Source organism: Python bivittatus, unplaced genomic scaffold (assembly GCF_059951505.1).
Source record: "Python bivittatus isolate LINGU-HERP-01145 unplaced genomic scaffold, Pbiv_v1 ctg000080_np1212, whole genome shotgun sequence".
NCBI classification, from domain to species: domain Eukaryota; kingdom Metazoa; phylum Chordata; class Lepidosauria; order Squamata; family Pythonidae; genus Python; species Python bivittatus.
The window spans coordinates 90,909,477-90,921,356 of NW_028277035.1; positions in this window are offsets into that span (position 1 = coordinate 90,909,477).

An 11,880-nucleotide genomic window follows, 5' to 3' on the forward strand; every position below is an offset into this window, starting at 1 on the left:
ATACACAGGTCAGGAAGGCACAGTGTGGCTAGAACATGGTGAAACAGCCTGGTTCAGGTGGGCAAAGGAGTGCAACAAGGTTGTATACTCTCCCATTTTTCAGCCTATATGTTGAATTTATATACTGTATTAAGGGAAGCTGGATTGGAACAAGATGATTTTAAACTTGGAGGAAGATGCATCAGTAAACTGTGCTTTGCTGATGATGAGAAAATGCAAGGATCTGCAAGCTGTAGTAATAAAGATCAAGGAGCACAAGGAAAACATGGGACTAAAATTAAATATTGTTGTTGTTGTTCAGTTGTTAAGTCGTGTCCGACTCTTCGTGACCCCATGAACCATATTGCGCCAGGCCTTCCTGTCCTTCACTGCCTCCCTGACCATCTCATCCTCTGCCGTCCCCTTCTCCTTTTGCCTTCAATCTTTCCCAGCATCAGGGTCTTTTCCAAAGAGTCCTCTCTTCGCATTAGGTGACCAAAGTATCTGAGCTTGAGCTTCATTATCAATCCTTCCAATGAGCAGTCAGGGTTGATTTCCTTTAAGATTGACTGGTTTGACCTCCTAGCAGTCCAGGGGACTCTCAAGAGTCTTCTCCAGCACCACAGTTCAAAGGCATCAGTTCTTCGGCGCTCAGCCTTCTTTATGGTCCAGCTCTCACAGCCATACATTACTACTGGGAAAACCATAGCTTTGACTATGCGGATCTTTGTCGGCAAGGTGACGTCTCTGCTTTTTAATATGCTATCTAGGTTTGCCAAATTAAACATAAAGAAGATCAAACTAATGACAACAGACAGAACAACCAGACAATGAAGATATTGAAGTGGCTAATAGCTTCTGCCTTTTAGAGTCAACCATCAACAGTAAAGGAACAGTCAAGAAATACACCACAGAACAGCACTTGGAAGAGCAGCTGTGAAGTTCTTGGAAAAAATATTTAATTACCATGATATGTCTATACCTAAAAAGATCAGAATGGTGCAAGTCATGGTATTCCCTCTGTCACTCTATGCAAGCAAAAGTGGGACTTTGAAGAAGCAGGGTAAGATGAGTATGGCCACTGTTGAACTTTGGTGTTGGAGAATACTGTGGATAGTCAAGAAAACAAACCAATGGATCATCAAACAAATCAGCCCAGAGTTCTCACTCGATGCAGAAATGACCAGGATCAAATTATCCTACCTTAGACACATTATGCAATGACCTAGATCTCTGGAGAAGACTCTAATGCTGGGAAAGGTGGAAGGAAAGCGAAGAAGAGGATGATCAGCAGCAAGGTGGATAGACTCAGTTAAAGTGGTGATGAGTGCACCTGTTTGAAAGAACAATTTCTGTTGTCATCAGTTTGGCCTTTTTATAGTTAATCTTAGTTTCGTTTTTTTAAATTATCATCTTTGGGTCTCATTACTAGATCTTGCAGATCATTTACATTTGCATTAAGACACTTGCACTGTTGGATTCTTAAGTATTATGCTTAGTGACTTTTAGTCACTTAGAATTGTACTTTTTAGTGCTATGTCTTAATATACCTTTGGCACACAATAATATTTTACTTTCTATTTTCTATTCTTTTCAGAGTGCATACCACATACAATAGTAACCTATAATATTTCACGACTTTCCAACAGTGGATGGCTAGTGTCTTACATGCCAATTCTAAGAGTTATACAATATGTAGTTTTACATTTCATATTCATTATAACAAACTATAATCATTTAACCTTGCAATTATTCAGAGTTCTATGCTATTAATATTTATTTTCTTTTTTAAAAAAATATTGATTGATTGATTGTTACTTTCTTCATAATTTGGAAGCATTTTTTTTATAAGAGAGGGTTGTAAATGTTATATTACATGGGTCGTTGACTGAAATAGAATACATAAAATAAAATGATGAAAGTAGGGTATCATGGCCATATCATCAAATTAGTAACTCATTTTATACCTCCAGGTATATTAAACTAACCACTTACTAAAAATGGTTTTGGTCTAACTTTATTTCCCTTCCCAATCAGGGAGTCTTTTCACAGTCTCAATACAAAATATGCCCATGGGCACCTCTCTTGGTGCCTGCCATACTCCTGAGTTGTTTATTTTTTCAAAAGTATTCCTTAACTTTAAACAAACTTAAGCAGGAAACTGGACTCTCTCCATGCACACAAGAATGCCAGCTTCTTCTTTCTTCAGGAAAATAAAGTGTCTTACAAAAGCCATCTTACAAAAGAAAGCTATAAGCCAATTGTTGAGGACTGTGCTCCCTGGCCCAGGAAAGGGAGAAGATGGATGGATGGATGGATGGATGGATGGATGGATGGATGGATGGATGATTAGAGGTTAGATAGATGATGATGATGATGATGATGATGATGATGATGATGATGATGATGACGATGATAGATAGATAGATAGATAGATAGATAGATAGATAGATAGATAGATAATTAGAGATAGAGAAAGAGAGAGAGGTGATAGATACAGTTAGATAGCAGCTGGTTACAGACAGCATTGTAGAGAATCAGAAGATGTGGTAGGAAGGAATCGCACTTCTTTGGCATCTGCTAAAGATTTTTGGTGACTATCCCTGGTATCCCAGAGAGTCAGCCAAAGCCACACCAACCTTTAAGCCTTTTCCTTAAACCAAATATGAGCAAAAAAGATAAGGAGATCAACAGTGGCCAGGTACCAGGAAATAGGAATAATTCCTTATTTAAAAAGAAGGCACTGGAAAGGATAAAATCAGTTAGCATAGTTAAGTACGCATCAGGAATTACCTTTTAAATATATTTTTTGGTGGCCAGGAGAAAATGTACCATTGGAATGTAGCTTGGCATATAGATATCATTCCACTAATCAGAAAGTCTCCAGGCTTGTAGTAATTAAACATGATGTTTTCCTCTTTTTGTACGTTCAAGGGACATTTGGTCATCAGCGTCCCACAAGGAAAATGGGATACCAAGAGAAGCAGCAACAGCAGTGTTTGAGATATCATGATGGAGATCTTCTACAGTTCTCTGAGAAAGGAGCCACTGTCTTTGGTTTCAGAGCTGTCTAAGGAGAAGCACAGTTCTCTCACCCAAGAAACAGCACAGCCACACTGACTCTATCAAGGGAGATGAAATGCAGACAGGAACATTAAAGGGGCAGCATTAAATTTCACACCTGCACAGTCTTGCCTACGGGAACCCCAGCAGATGCTCTCATTTTGAAGTTTTTTATATGAGGAGATTTATCAGGTTGCTTGATCAGGAGTTTCTAAGTAGTCCTTACTATGGTTTCAGGGATAACTGGGAATGGGAATTGGTGGGCATCCCATAGGCCCTTCTGGAAATAGAATAAATTACCATGATTTCAGTAATTATGAAGGAAGACAGAATCACAGTGGACACTCAGTATGACTTCATCTGCAGCTGTACAGCTGGAGAAACATTTTTTTTGTAACATGGGGATACGTCCTATTGAAGAGCTATATTGTTCTATCAAGGAACCAACTCAGGAAAATTTGACTTTCTTTTACTCATCCAACCTATTATTAAGACGCTAACATTTGTAATATGCTCAGACAACTTAACAGCTTTTCATTAGCAAGTGAGAACTTTGGAATTCCTTCCCACCCTGTCCTAGTAGGGATGAGACCCCTTGCTATATTCAGATCAGGTGCCCCAGAAGAAGTACTGTATATCCAGTAAGGGAGATATCCTGATCAACCATCAGAGGAACCTGTTACAAAGTCATCTTTCTTCCACAAAAGAGAAAACTAGTAACATTTCTGTCTATGGTCACCATGAAAACTAGGCCCATTCTCACATGGGTTAATATAGGGCAGGGCAGAATCTGTGCCCTTTTGGCTCAGTGAACAAATTGGAACTTTGAAAGCTTCTCAGGCCATGATGAAATGGTAGGTATGGAGGACATGGCCAGCCCAAAATCTGTATTTCCTGGAGGACTAAAGGGCCTTTTTTTTACCTTGGTCTAACTAGGGCAGAATCACACCCTGGCAATGTTAATTTCCCTTGTGTCACAGGAAGAGTAGATTTATGTTACAGTGTGAGAGATTCTGATCCAAGGTTAGGAAACAAATCTTGGTTTCATTCACAGCTCAGGAGTAAACCCAGGGACCTTGAAAAGGGCAGGTTTTCCTTCATTGGACCATTAAGCCAAGGCTAGGCAGCAATCTGTCTGGGATGGACTTTTATTTGGACTTCTGCACTTAGCATAAATGCACAATATGTTGGAGTCCAGAATCTCAATTGCCCCTTTCACCTCTAAAATTCTATGGGATGACTTCCCTCCTTCCTGGGACGTTGAAGCAAGAAAAGGAATTCCTGCCTCTAGTGGTCAACCTTTGGCAACTTTACTTATCTCCCTAAAAAGTCATTATAAACCCATCATCTGTATTCACACAGTACAGTAGAACCTTGAGATGATGCTAAGCTACTAAATAAACCATCTAGCAACCCACTTTCTTCTCTCCATACTCCCTTCCCATTCAGCTCTTTCTCCTGTCACTGCCAGAAACTCATGGAGCTGGCTGGTTGCTTCTACCTTCATGGATCAGGTCCTCAATCATATCTTTTCTCTCTCTCATATCCCAACACTTTCCTCCTCTTGACCTCTTGATCTTGTTCTCCAAACTCTTTCTTCACTGCTCCCCATAGGGGAAATTTCAATCTCTTCACCCACATGCATTGCCTCAGCTGCCAATTGTTGCTCTGGAACTGTTTGCACCAAGTGTGATTCCTTCTTGCCTTTACCTCTTGCTCATGAGTAATCTTTCTAACCAACCTCCTTGTTTCAAAGTTCCTTCCTTCCTTTCCCTCTTCCCTTCTTCTCCACTGCCATATCTAAACCCCAGCTTTTCTACATCTTCCTGAGCCATCTCTCCTGCCCCCTCTCAAATGAGCTCTTTTCCTCCCTTAAGCCTCTGTTCCATGCCCTGTCCTTTAGGGCTGGGCCTAGTAAAATATAAACGGGACTTAGCAAGTCTTGCAGACAGGAATACCTTTCTTAGCTCTACCCAAATTCTGTACTTCTGTTTACTTCTATCCCCATTTTAGAGGATTCCTGGTTTTGCATCCTGTAGTTCCCCACTTTCCTCACTGAACAGTCTCTAAATAGCCAGAGGAAATTGCCTCATTCCTTCCCACCCTGGCCTGGGATAAATGAGGTACCTTTAGAGTTAGAGACAGATAGATTGCTTACGGACTGATTAGTCTTACAACCACATCAAAGGAAATTTTAAAAAGGCAAAATACAAGGTCTATTTCCAGGATAAAATAGGTAAAAGAAAATACAATCATAAAATACATATGTGCTATATACAAAGAATCAATCTTCAGATAAGTATATCACCTTTACATGATACCCTGATCTGTTCAATAGAAAGGCTTCTTTGTAAAAACTTAGCAGTTCTGTTAACAATCAATACGTTAGAGCCCAGGAGGAAATAGGACAATCTGAGATTCAGGTCCAGTGGGCTGTTCTTTCAAGTAGGGATTTTAAATATCTATGCCTAAAAGGGGCATACAGTTGACAATCAAAAAACAAAAGACAGAAACAAAAAGAAAACAAAAACAAAAAAAACATGGGGAATATCTTTGATGGCTGGGGTACCGCATATACATGTCTGCTCATGAGGTGGCAAGTGATGGAAGCACCCATATTTGCCTATGGAATCCACAACTCCAATCTTGCTCTCGAATAGGCCCTTCTTAGGAATTGTGTCAAACTCATTGATAGGTATTTTTTTGGTTTGGAAAGTGGTTTTGTTCTTAGCCAACCCATTGAAAGATCTATTTTTTGCCAAGAGCCCCATGTCTGTTTCAGCACTGATATCTAGGGCTCTCTGTTTAAAATTTCCCTTTGCCTGGAAGGCAGTGGAGAGTAAATACTGGGGGAGAACCCATGTTGTAAAATAACTTTGGTAAGTCTGCTTACCCAAAAGGTGGGCTGAACCACATTGATTTGTCTATGGAGTGGGTACCTGTTTCTGCTCTGACCATGGAGGCTGACCTGTTCTAGTCAGTTCCCAGGATGCTTCTTAAAAAATGGGTCTGAACTTACTCAAGTGAGGGAGCTTTTGGAAGGCCCCACAGTTCCACACCATAGGTCAGCATTGGGGCTAGTTTTACCTGCAATACTTTCAATATGGCGGTCAAGGTACCTTGGTAATTGTAATTAAATAATTTATATAGTTTTTTGATACCGGACTCAACCCTCACTCAGCTTCTTTTAAAATGATTTGCCCACCACCCTGTGTTGCTAAAGGCCACTCCTAAATAGGTGAAAGAATTCACTTGTTCACTCGACTCCCCATTCAGCTGCCAGTTACATTTCACACTTTTTTTTTTTTTGCTACATACCATCACTTTAGAATTTTTTTATCATGTTTGGTGGATGTATAAAACAGAAAATTCTGGATTCAAATATATCCACTGAGGGTTTTAAAGATTACTATACAATTGAGAGCAGAGGTTTTTCTTTGGGATGGATGGACAAACAGTTGGAAAAAAAGTCATAGAACTTTTTTATATACATCAGAGTGAGATAATTGTATGCACAAAATGGAAAGTTTTGGCACTACCCACAATGGAGGAATGGTTGGTGAAGATGACGGAACTTGCTGAGATGGCCAAATTGACTTCTTTGAGCAGAAGAAAGACAATATTAATGCTTATTGCTGACTGGAACTCCCTTATAGACTTGTTGCGTGAAAGAGAAAAAAATGAATTTATGATTTATGGTTTTGATGATTAGACAGAATAGATTAAAGAAAGAAAGAAGAGGTACATTGATCACTGTACTTACAACTGCTGTAAGGAAGATCGGAAGCCACTTCTTCTGTCTATCTTTTTTGTTTCTTTTCTATTTTTCTCCTACTCCCCCCCCCCCGCACTTTTAGCTTTTTCTTTGATCTCTTTCTTCTTCTTTTCTTTTTCTCTCTTTCTATTAGTTTGTATTAGTTTTTATCCTTTTTTACAGTGGGGCAAAAAAGTATTTAGTCAGCCACCAATTGTGCAAGTTCTCCCACTTAAAAAGATGAGAGAGGCCTGTAATTTTCATCATAGCTATACCTCAACTATGAGAGACAAAATGAGAAAAAAAAATCCAGAAAATCACATTGTCTGATTTTTAAAGAATTTATTTGCAAATCATGGTGGAAAATAAGTATTTGGTCACCTACAAACAAGCAAGATGTCTGGCTCTCACAGACCTGTAACTACTTCTTTAAGAGGCTCTTCTGTCCTCCACTCGTTACCTGTAGTAATGGCACTTGTTTGACCTTGGTATCAGTATAAAAGACACCTGTCCACAACCTCTAACAGTCACACTCCAAACTCCACTATGGCCAAGACCAAAGAGCTGTTGAAGGACACCAGAAACAAAATTGTAGACCTGCACCAGGCTGGGAAGACTGAATCTGCAATAGGCAAGCAGCTTGATCTGAAGAAATCAACTGTGGGAGCAATAATTAGAAAATGGAAGACATACAAGACCACTGATAATCTCCCTCGATCTGGGGCTCCATGCAAGATCTCACCCCGTGGGGTCAAAATGATCACAAGAACGGTGAGCAAAAATCCCAGAACCACATGGGGGGACCTAGTGAATGACCTGCAGAAAAAATGAAACCAAACTGAAACCAAATCAGTCCTTAGTAACAGATTTCCTTCTTGTCTAAAAATGAGATCAAGCAAAGCTGCTATATAAATGCTTTTTGTAAATTAGTTTCCTAAAATCTATTAATCTCAGTAATAATTTATGATCTAACTGAAATGACTGTGATAAAATAACAGAAGGAATTAAAAGAAAATGAGCTCTTGCTAGATCCGTTTCATTTATCAGTCATAACTGAAAACTCACATGAGAGAAAGAAAGAGTTCTTAGAACACATAATGTGGGCATTATTTACAAACTATCTTATATCACCAGTAACTGGTACAAAATATAACTACCAAAATCAGGAGCCATTCTAGTTTTTTATCATCAAATGTTCCTTGGTGTTCATGTCAGGTCTCAGGATGATGATGTAGCATTTGGGGATGAAGATGCAGCCCAGTAAGCCCAGGCTGGAGGCCAGGCTGGAGAAGATCTGCACAGCCACCATGTGTTTCCCTTTGGTGCTCAGGTAGGTGGGGACAAAGGAAACCCAAACACTGCAGAAAACCAGCATGCTGAAGGTGATCAACTTGGCTTCGTTGAAGGTCCCTGGCAGCTTGCGGGCCAAGAAAGCCACCAAGAAGCAGATGAAAGCCAGAAAGCCAATGTAGCCAAGAGCAGTGTAGAACATGGTGACTGAGCCTTCATTACATTGTAACAGGATGTACCCTGGCTGAGAATGCATGTCAGAGTCTGGGAATGGGGGAGAGATTCCCAGCCATATGATGTAGATGCCCACCTGAACCCCAGAGCAGGACAAAACAATGGAGTTGGCCAGACTCTTCCCCAGCCATTTCCTCATCCTGCTGCCTGGCTTTGTGGCCAGAAAGGCCACTACCACCATGACAGTCTTGGCCAGCAAGCAGGATACAGCAACTGAGAAAACAACACTGAAGGTGCTTTGTCGCAGGAGGCAGGTCACTTTCTTGGGGCGACCAATGAACAGCAGGGAAGTCAGGAAGGAAAGCAGGAGGGAGACCAGTAGGGTGTAGGTGAGGTCCCGGTTGTTGGCTTTGACTATGGCAGTTTCTCGGTATTTCATGAAGATTCCCAGAACAAAGGCAGTGATTAGGGACAACCCAAATGTGAAAACAGTCAGGATGAGACCCAACATTTCATGATAAGACAGGAAACTTATAATCCTGGGGAAACACTGGTCTCGGTTTTTATTGGAATACCGGTCATCTGAACACTTCTCACAATGGGCTGTATCTGAAAAAGAAGCAGTTGTTTCTTTAGCTAATGGATTCAGTGGCATTCAGCAGCTGATGACAAATTAACCCATGGGAACAGGTGGATATGCACAGAGGTGTAAGGATTTCCACAATGTTCCTTCTTTGTCAAGCTGACCGTACTTCGTTAAAGAATTAGTCAGGTAGGTCACTGCCTTCTGCCTATGTTCCAAGGGACACCTACATGGTGTACCTGTTCTTGGTCTCTCTTCCTGGGAAGACATCACCCACTGAAAGATTGTAAAGCTGGAAGTTTCTTAGAAAAGGATGAAGCTGGAAAGACATTAAAAATCACACTGGTAGTCTATGCATTCTTATTTGATCCCTAAGTCCAAATAGCTCAGTTTCTCTTTCTCCAATGTTCGGAAGTAGTCTACTTAAGGATTTACTCTCAATGTCCTTTCTGTCTATCGAATGATCTCTGGCCTGCTCTGTTTTATGAAATTGCTACTCTCAAGTTACAAACATATTTTGATTCCAGCAATCAGATGACGTATAAGCTTCCTATGTCACTATGGCTGTTTCCCTACTACTAGTCTAAAATTCCAATCTCTCCTTGTAATCAACAAAAGCACCAATCTCCCAAATGTGCTTGTCTGCAATATCAACTTCACCTCTACCTTGGAAAACCTGAAGCTGCCTAGTGCTGAATTGTTCTATATCCCTTGGTGCATCTCTGCATGCCATCTTCTTTCCTCCATTCCACCTCTATGTCATTTCCTAGAAGGAAACATCCAACCATCTGGGTTCTTCAGGAAAGGGAAGTTTGGCTTCAGCATCCCCCTTGGTGACATTTCTCATTTGTACCATTTCACCTTTGAAGTACTTCAGTTTTGCATAAAAGTCCTTCTGTATTTTAAGATTAAGATCTCATGGAACTTGGGGCAAGCCTGGTACATTGGCAGGAGGCTAAAGTTGAATAGTGCTACAGAAAGCCCCTGAAATGGACAAAAATAGTTGGGGATTTGGAAATGTGTGAAAGTTCTTTTATGGGTCTTTTCTTACTTGCACCTAAGTAGGATGTACATTCCATTGACTGGAGATGCCCTGAAGGTGGAAGGCAGCAAAACCAGAGCGATTGCTTCCTTTCTCAGATGCTGGGGATGCAGAAACACAACGGGCCATTTACAAGGTCACAAAAATGAAGGCAATGGAGGCAGCAAATGTCATGACAGGTTATTATATTATGGTCTTTCTGGCTTCTGCAACTTGATACCTCATCACTTCATGAAACCAACAGATGGTGATGGGAGTGCTTGGGAGAAAAGATTGGGCTACAAATTGTAATATTTGTAGGAGGAGGAAGAGCCAGGAAAGGTCTTGGTATCAAGTCCTAAGTGAGAGGACCAATAGAGAGAAAAAGTTGCTGCACATTGATTAGGAAGCTGCAGTCTAAACCAAGTCAACTGACCTGGGTGTTCCCTGAAGATACTGGAAAGGGCATAGACTTCACATCCTCTTAAGGAGGCAGGACAGGAAGTCAGAAAAAACTCCCTGATTTAGAAGCTAAATCAGTCTGATGCTGGATGATCAAGAAACTTGATGGTTACTGTAACATCCTGGTGCTGATGTATTCTGCAAATAGGGGAAGAGCTTTCCTCTTTGTTCCTTTTTCTCCCAGCACAACTGCTCACTTTGGAAGATCTAGCAACAGAATCTCTCTCTCCTTCTTTCTCTCCAAGTCTCCACCTTTGGTCAGAACAAACATTCCAACTTGGGCAACATCCCACCCCATTTCCAACCCTGCCCATTTCTAACAAATGCTAGGGAATTTAAGGGGATCATTAGCAGAAATTCAGAGAAAAGTCTTACATGCCATGGTTGTATCATCTGGGGAATGAGATGGTCTCCAATCCTTGATCTTTTCTGACTCAGGTGGGAGGAATAGACAGCATTTAGGACTTGGGCCACAGCCTGGATTGACATGGAAATACTGGAGCCATCCTCAGACAGGATTCTTGCAACCTCATCACGGGGTGGGATTTCCCAGTTCTCTGATTCTGTGCATCTTTTCCAAACTTTTTTAGATAAAACAGGCTGTGAAGAGGAACATTGAAATACTCTTTTCCCAAACTTCTCACTAGCATTGACATATGAACCAAAATCATAATTTTGTGTCCTTTTGTTTGCCAGAGTTAAGAAAGATAACAAAAGATGTTTATGCTGGAGATCTATTATTTGATAAAACATTCTCACACATATGTCTGGTAAAGTTGTTGCAATCCACACTTTCTCTCCAAACATTTTTTTATTTTTTTCAATGTGTAGAATTATCAGTGCTAATATTAATGTGGCCTGAAAGTCCAACTGACAAATAATAATTTTTACGTCGTTGCTAAAATATAAGAGTAAGTCCTTACTTTTCTCTCTATCTAGCACTGGGAGGCTTTCTGAGAAGGCAACACAAACCCCTTTCTTAATGGCCACAAGCTCAAAGTTTCTTCTGAACTTTTCTCCACTCTCATTGTCCGGAGCAGCGAGGCCGATCCAGGTCCATTGGAAATGCAGGAGCAGTTTGACAATTGCCAAGTGAGGAGGCTCTTGTTTTGGACTCATCCGGTAGAAAAAAGGAAAATGCTGTTTATGCTCAGGAATGTGACTGGTAACCCCATAATTGATCTACAGTGAAAGAGAAAAGTTTTCCCAAGTTTTAGAGATAAAAATCAGTGCTTAAACCTAAGGCCTTTTCACCACTGCAGGGAATATCTTTACACTCAGCCTTAAACTGTGCTGTGTCTCACTTTTCTCTCTTCTCAATCATTGAGAGTTACCTACATTTGCTCCAAGGTTACGTGAGGAGAAGTAAAATAGATTTTACACACCTTGGACAGTGTCAGAACAAAGTACAAAATGCTACTAATATACTGTTCAGCTAAATTTATCTTGTGGATTGAGGTTGTTGGAACATTATGGGAACTCAGTAGAAAAAAGATGTCACTGGAATCTGTATTTTCTTTAGATGTATGGGGGAAAGACTCTCTTGAAAACTTT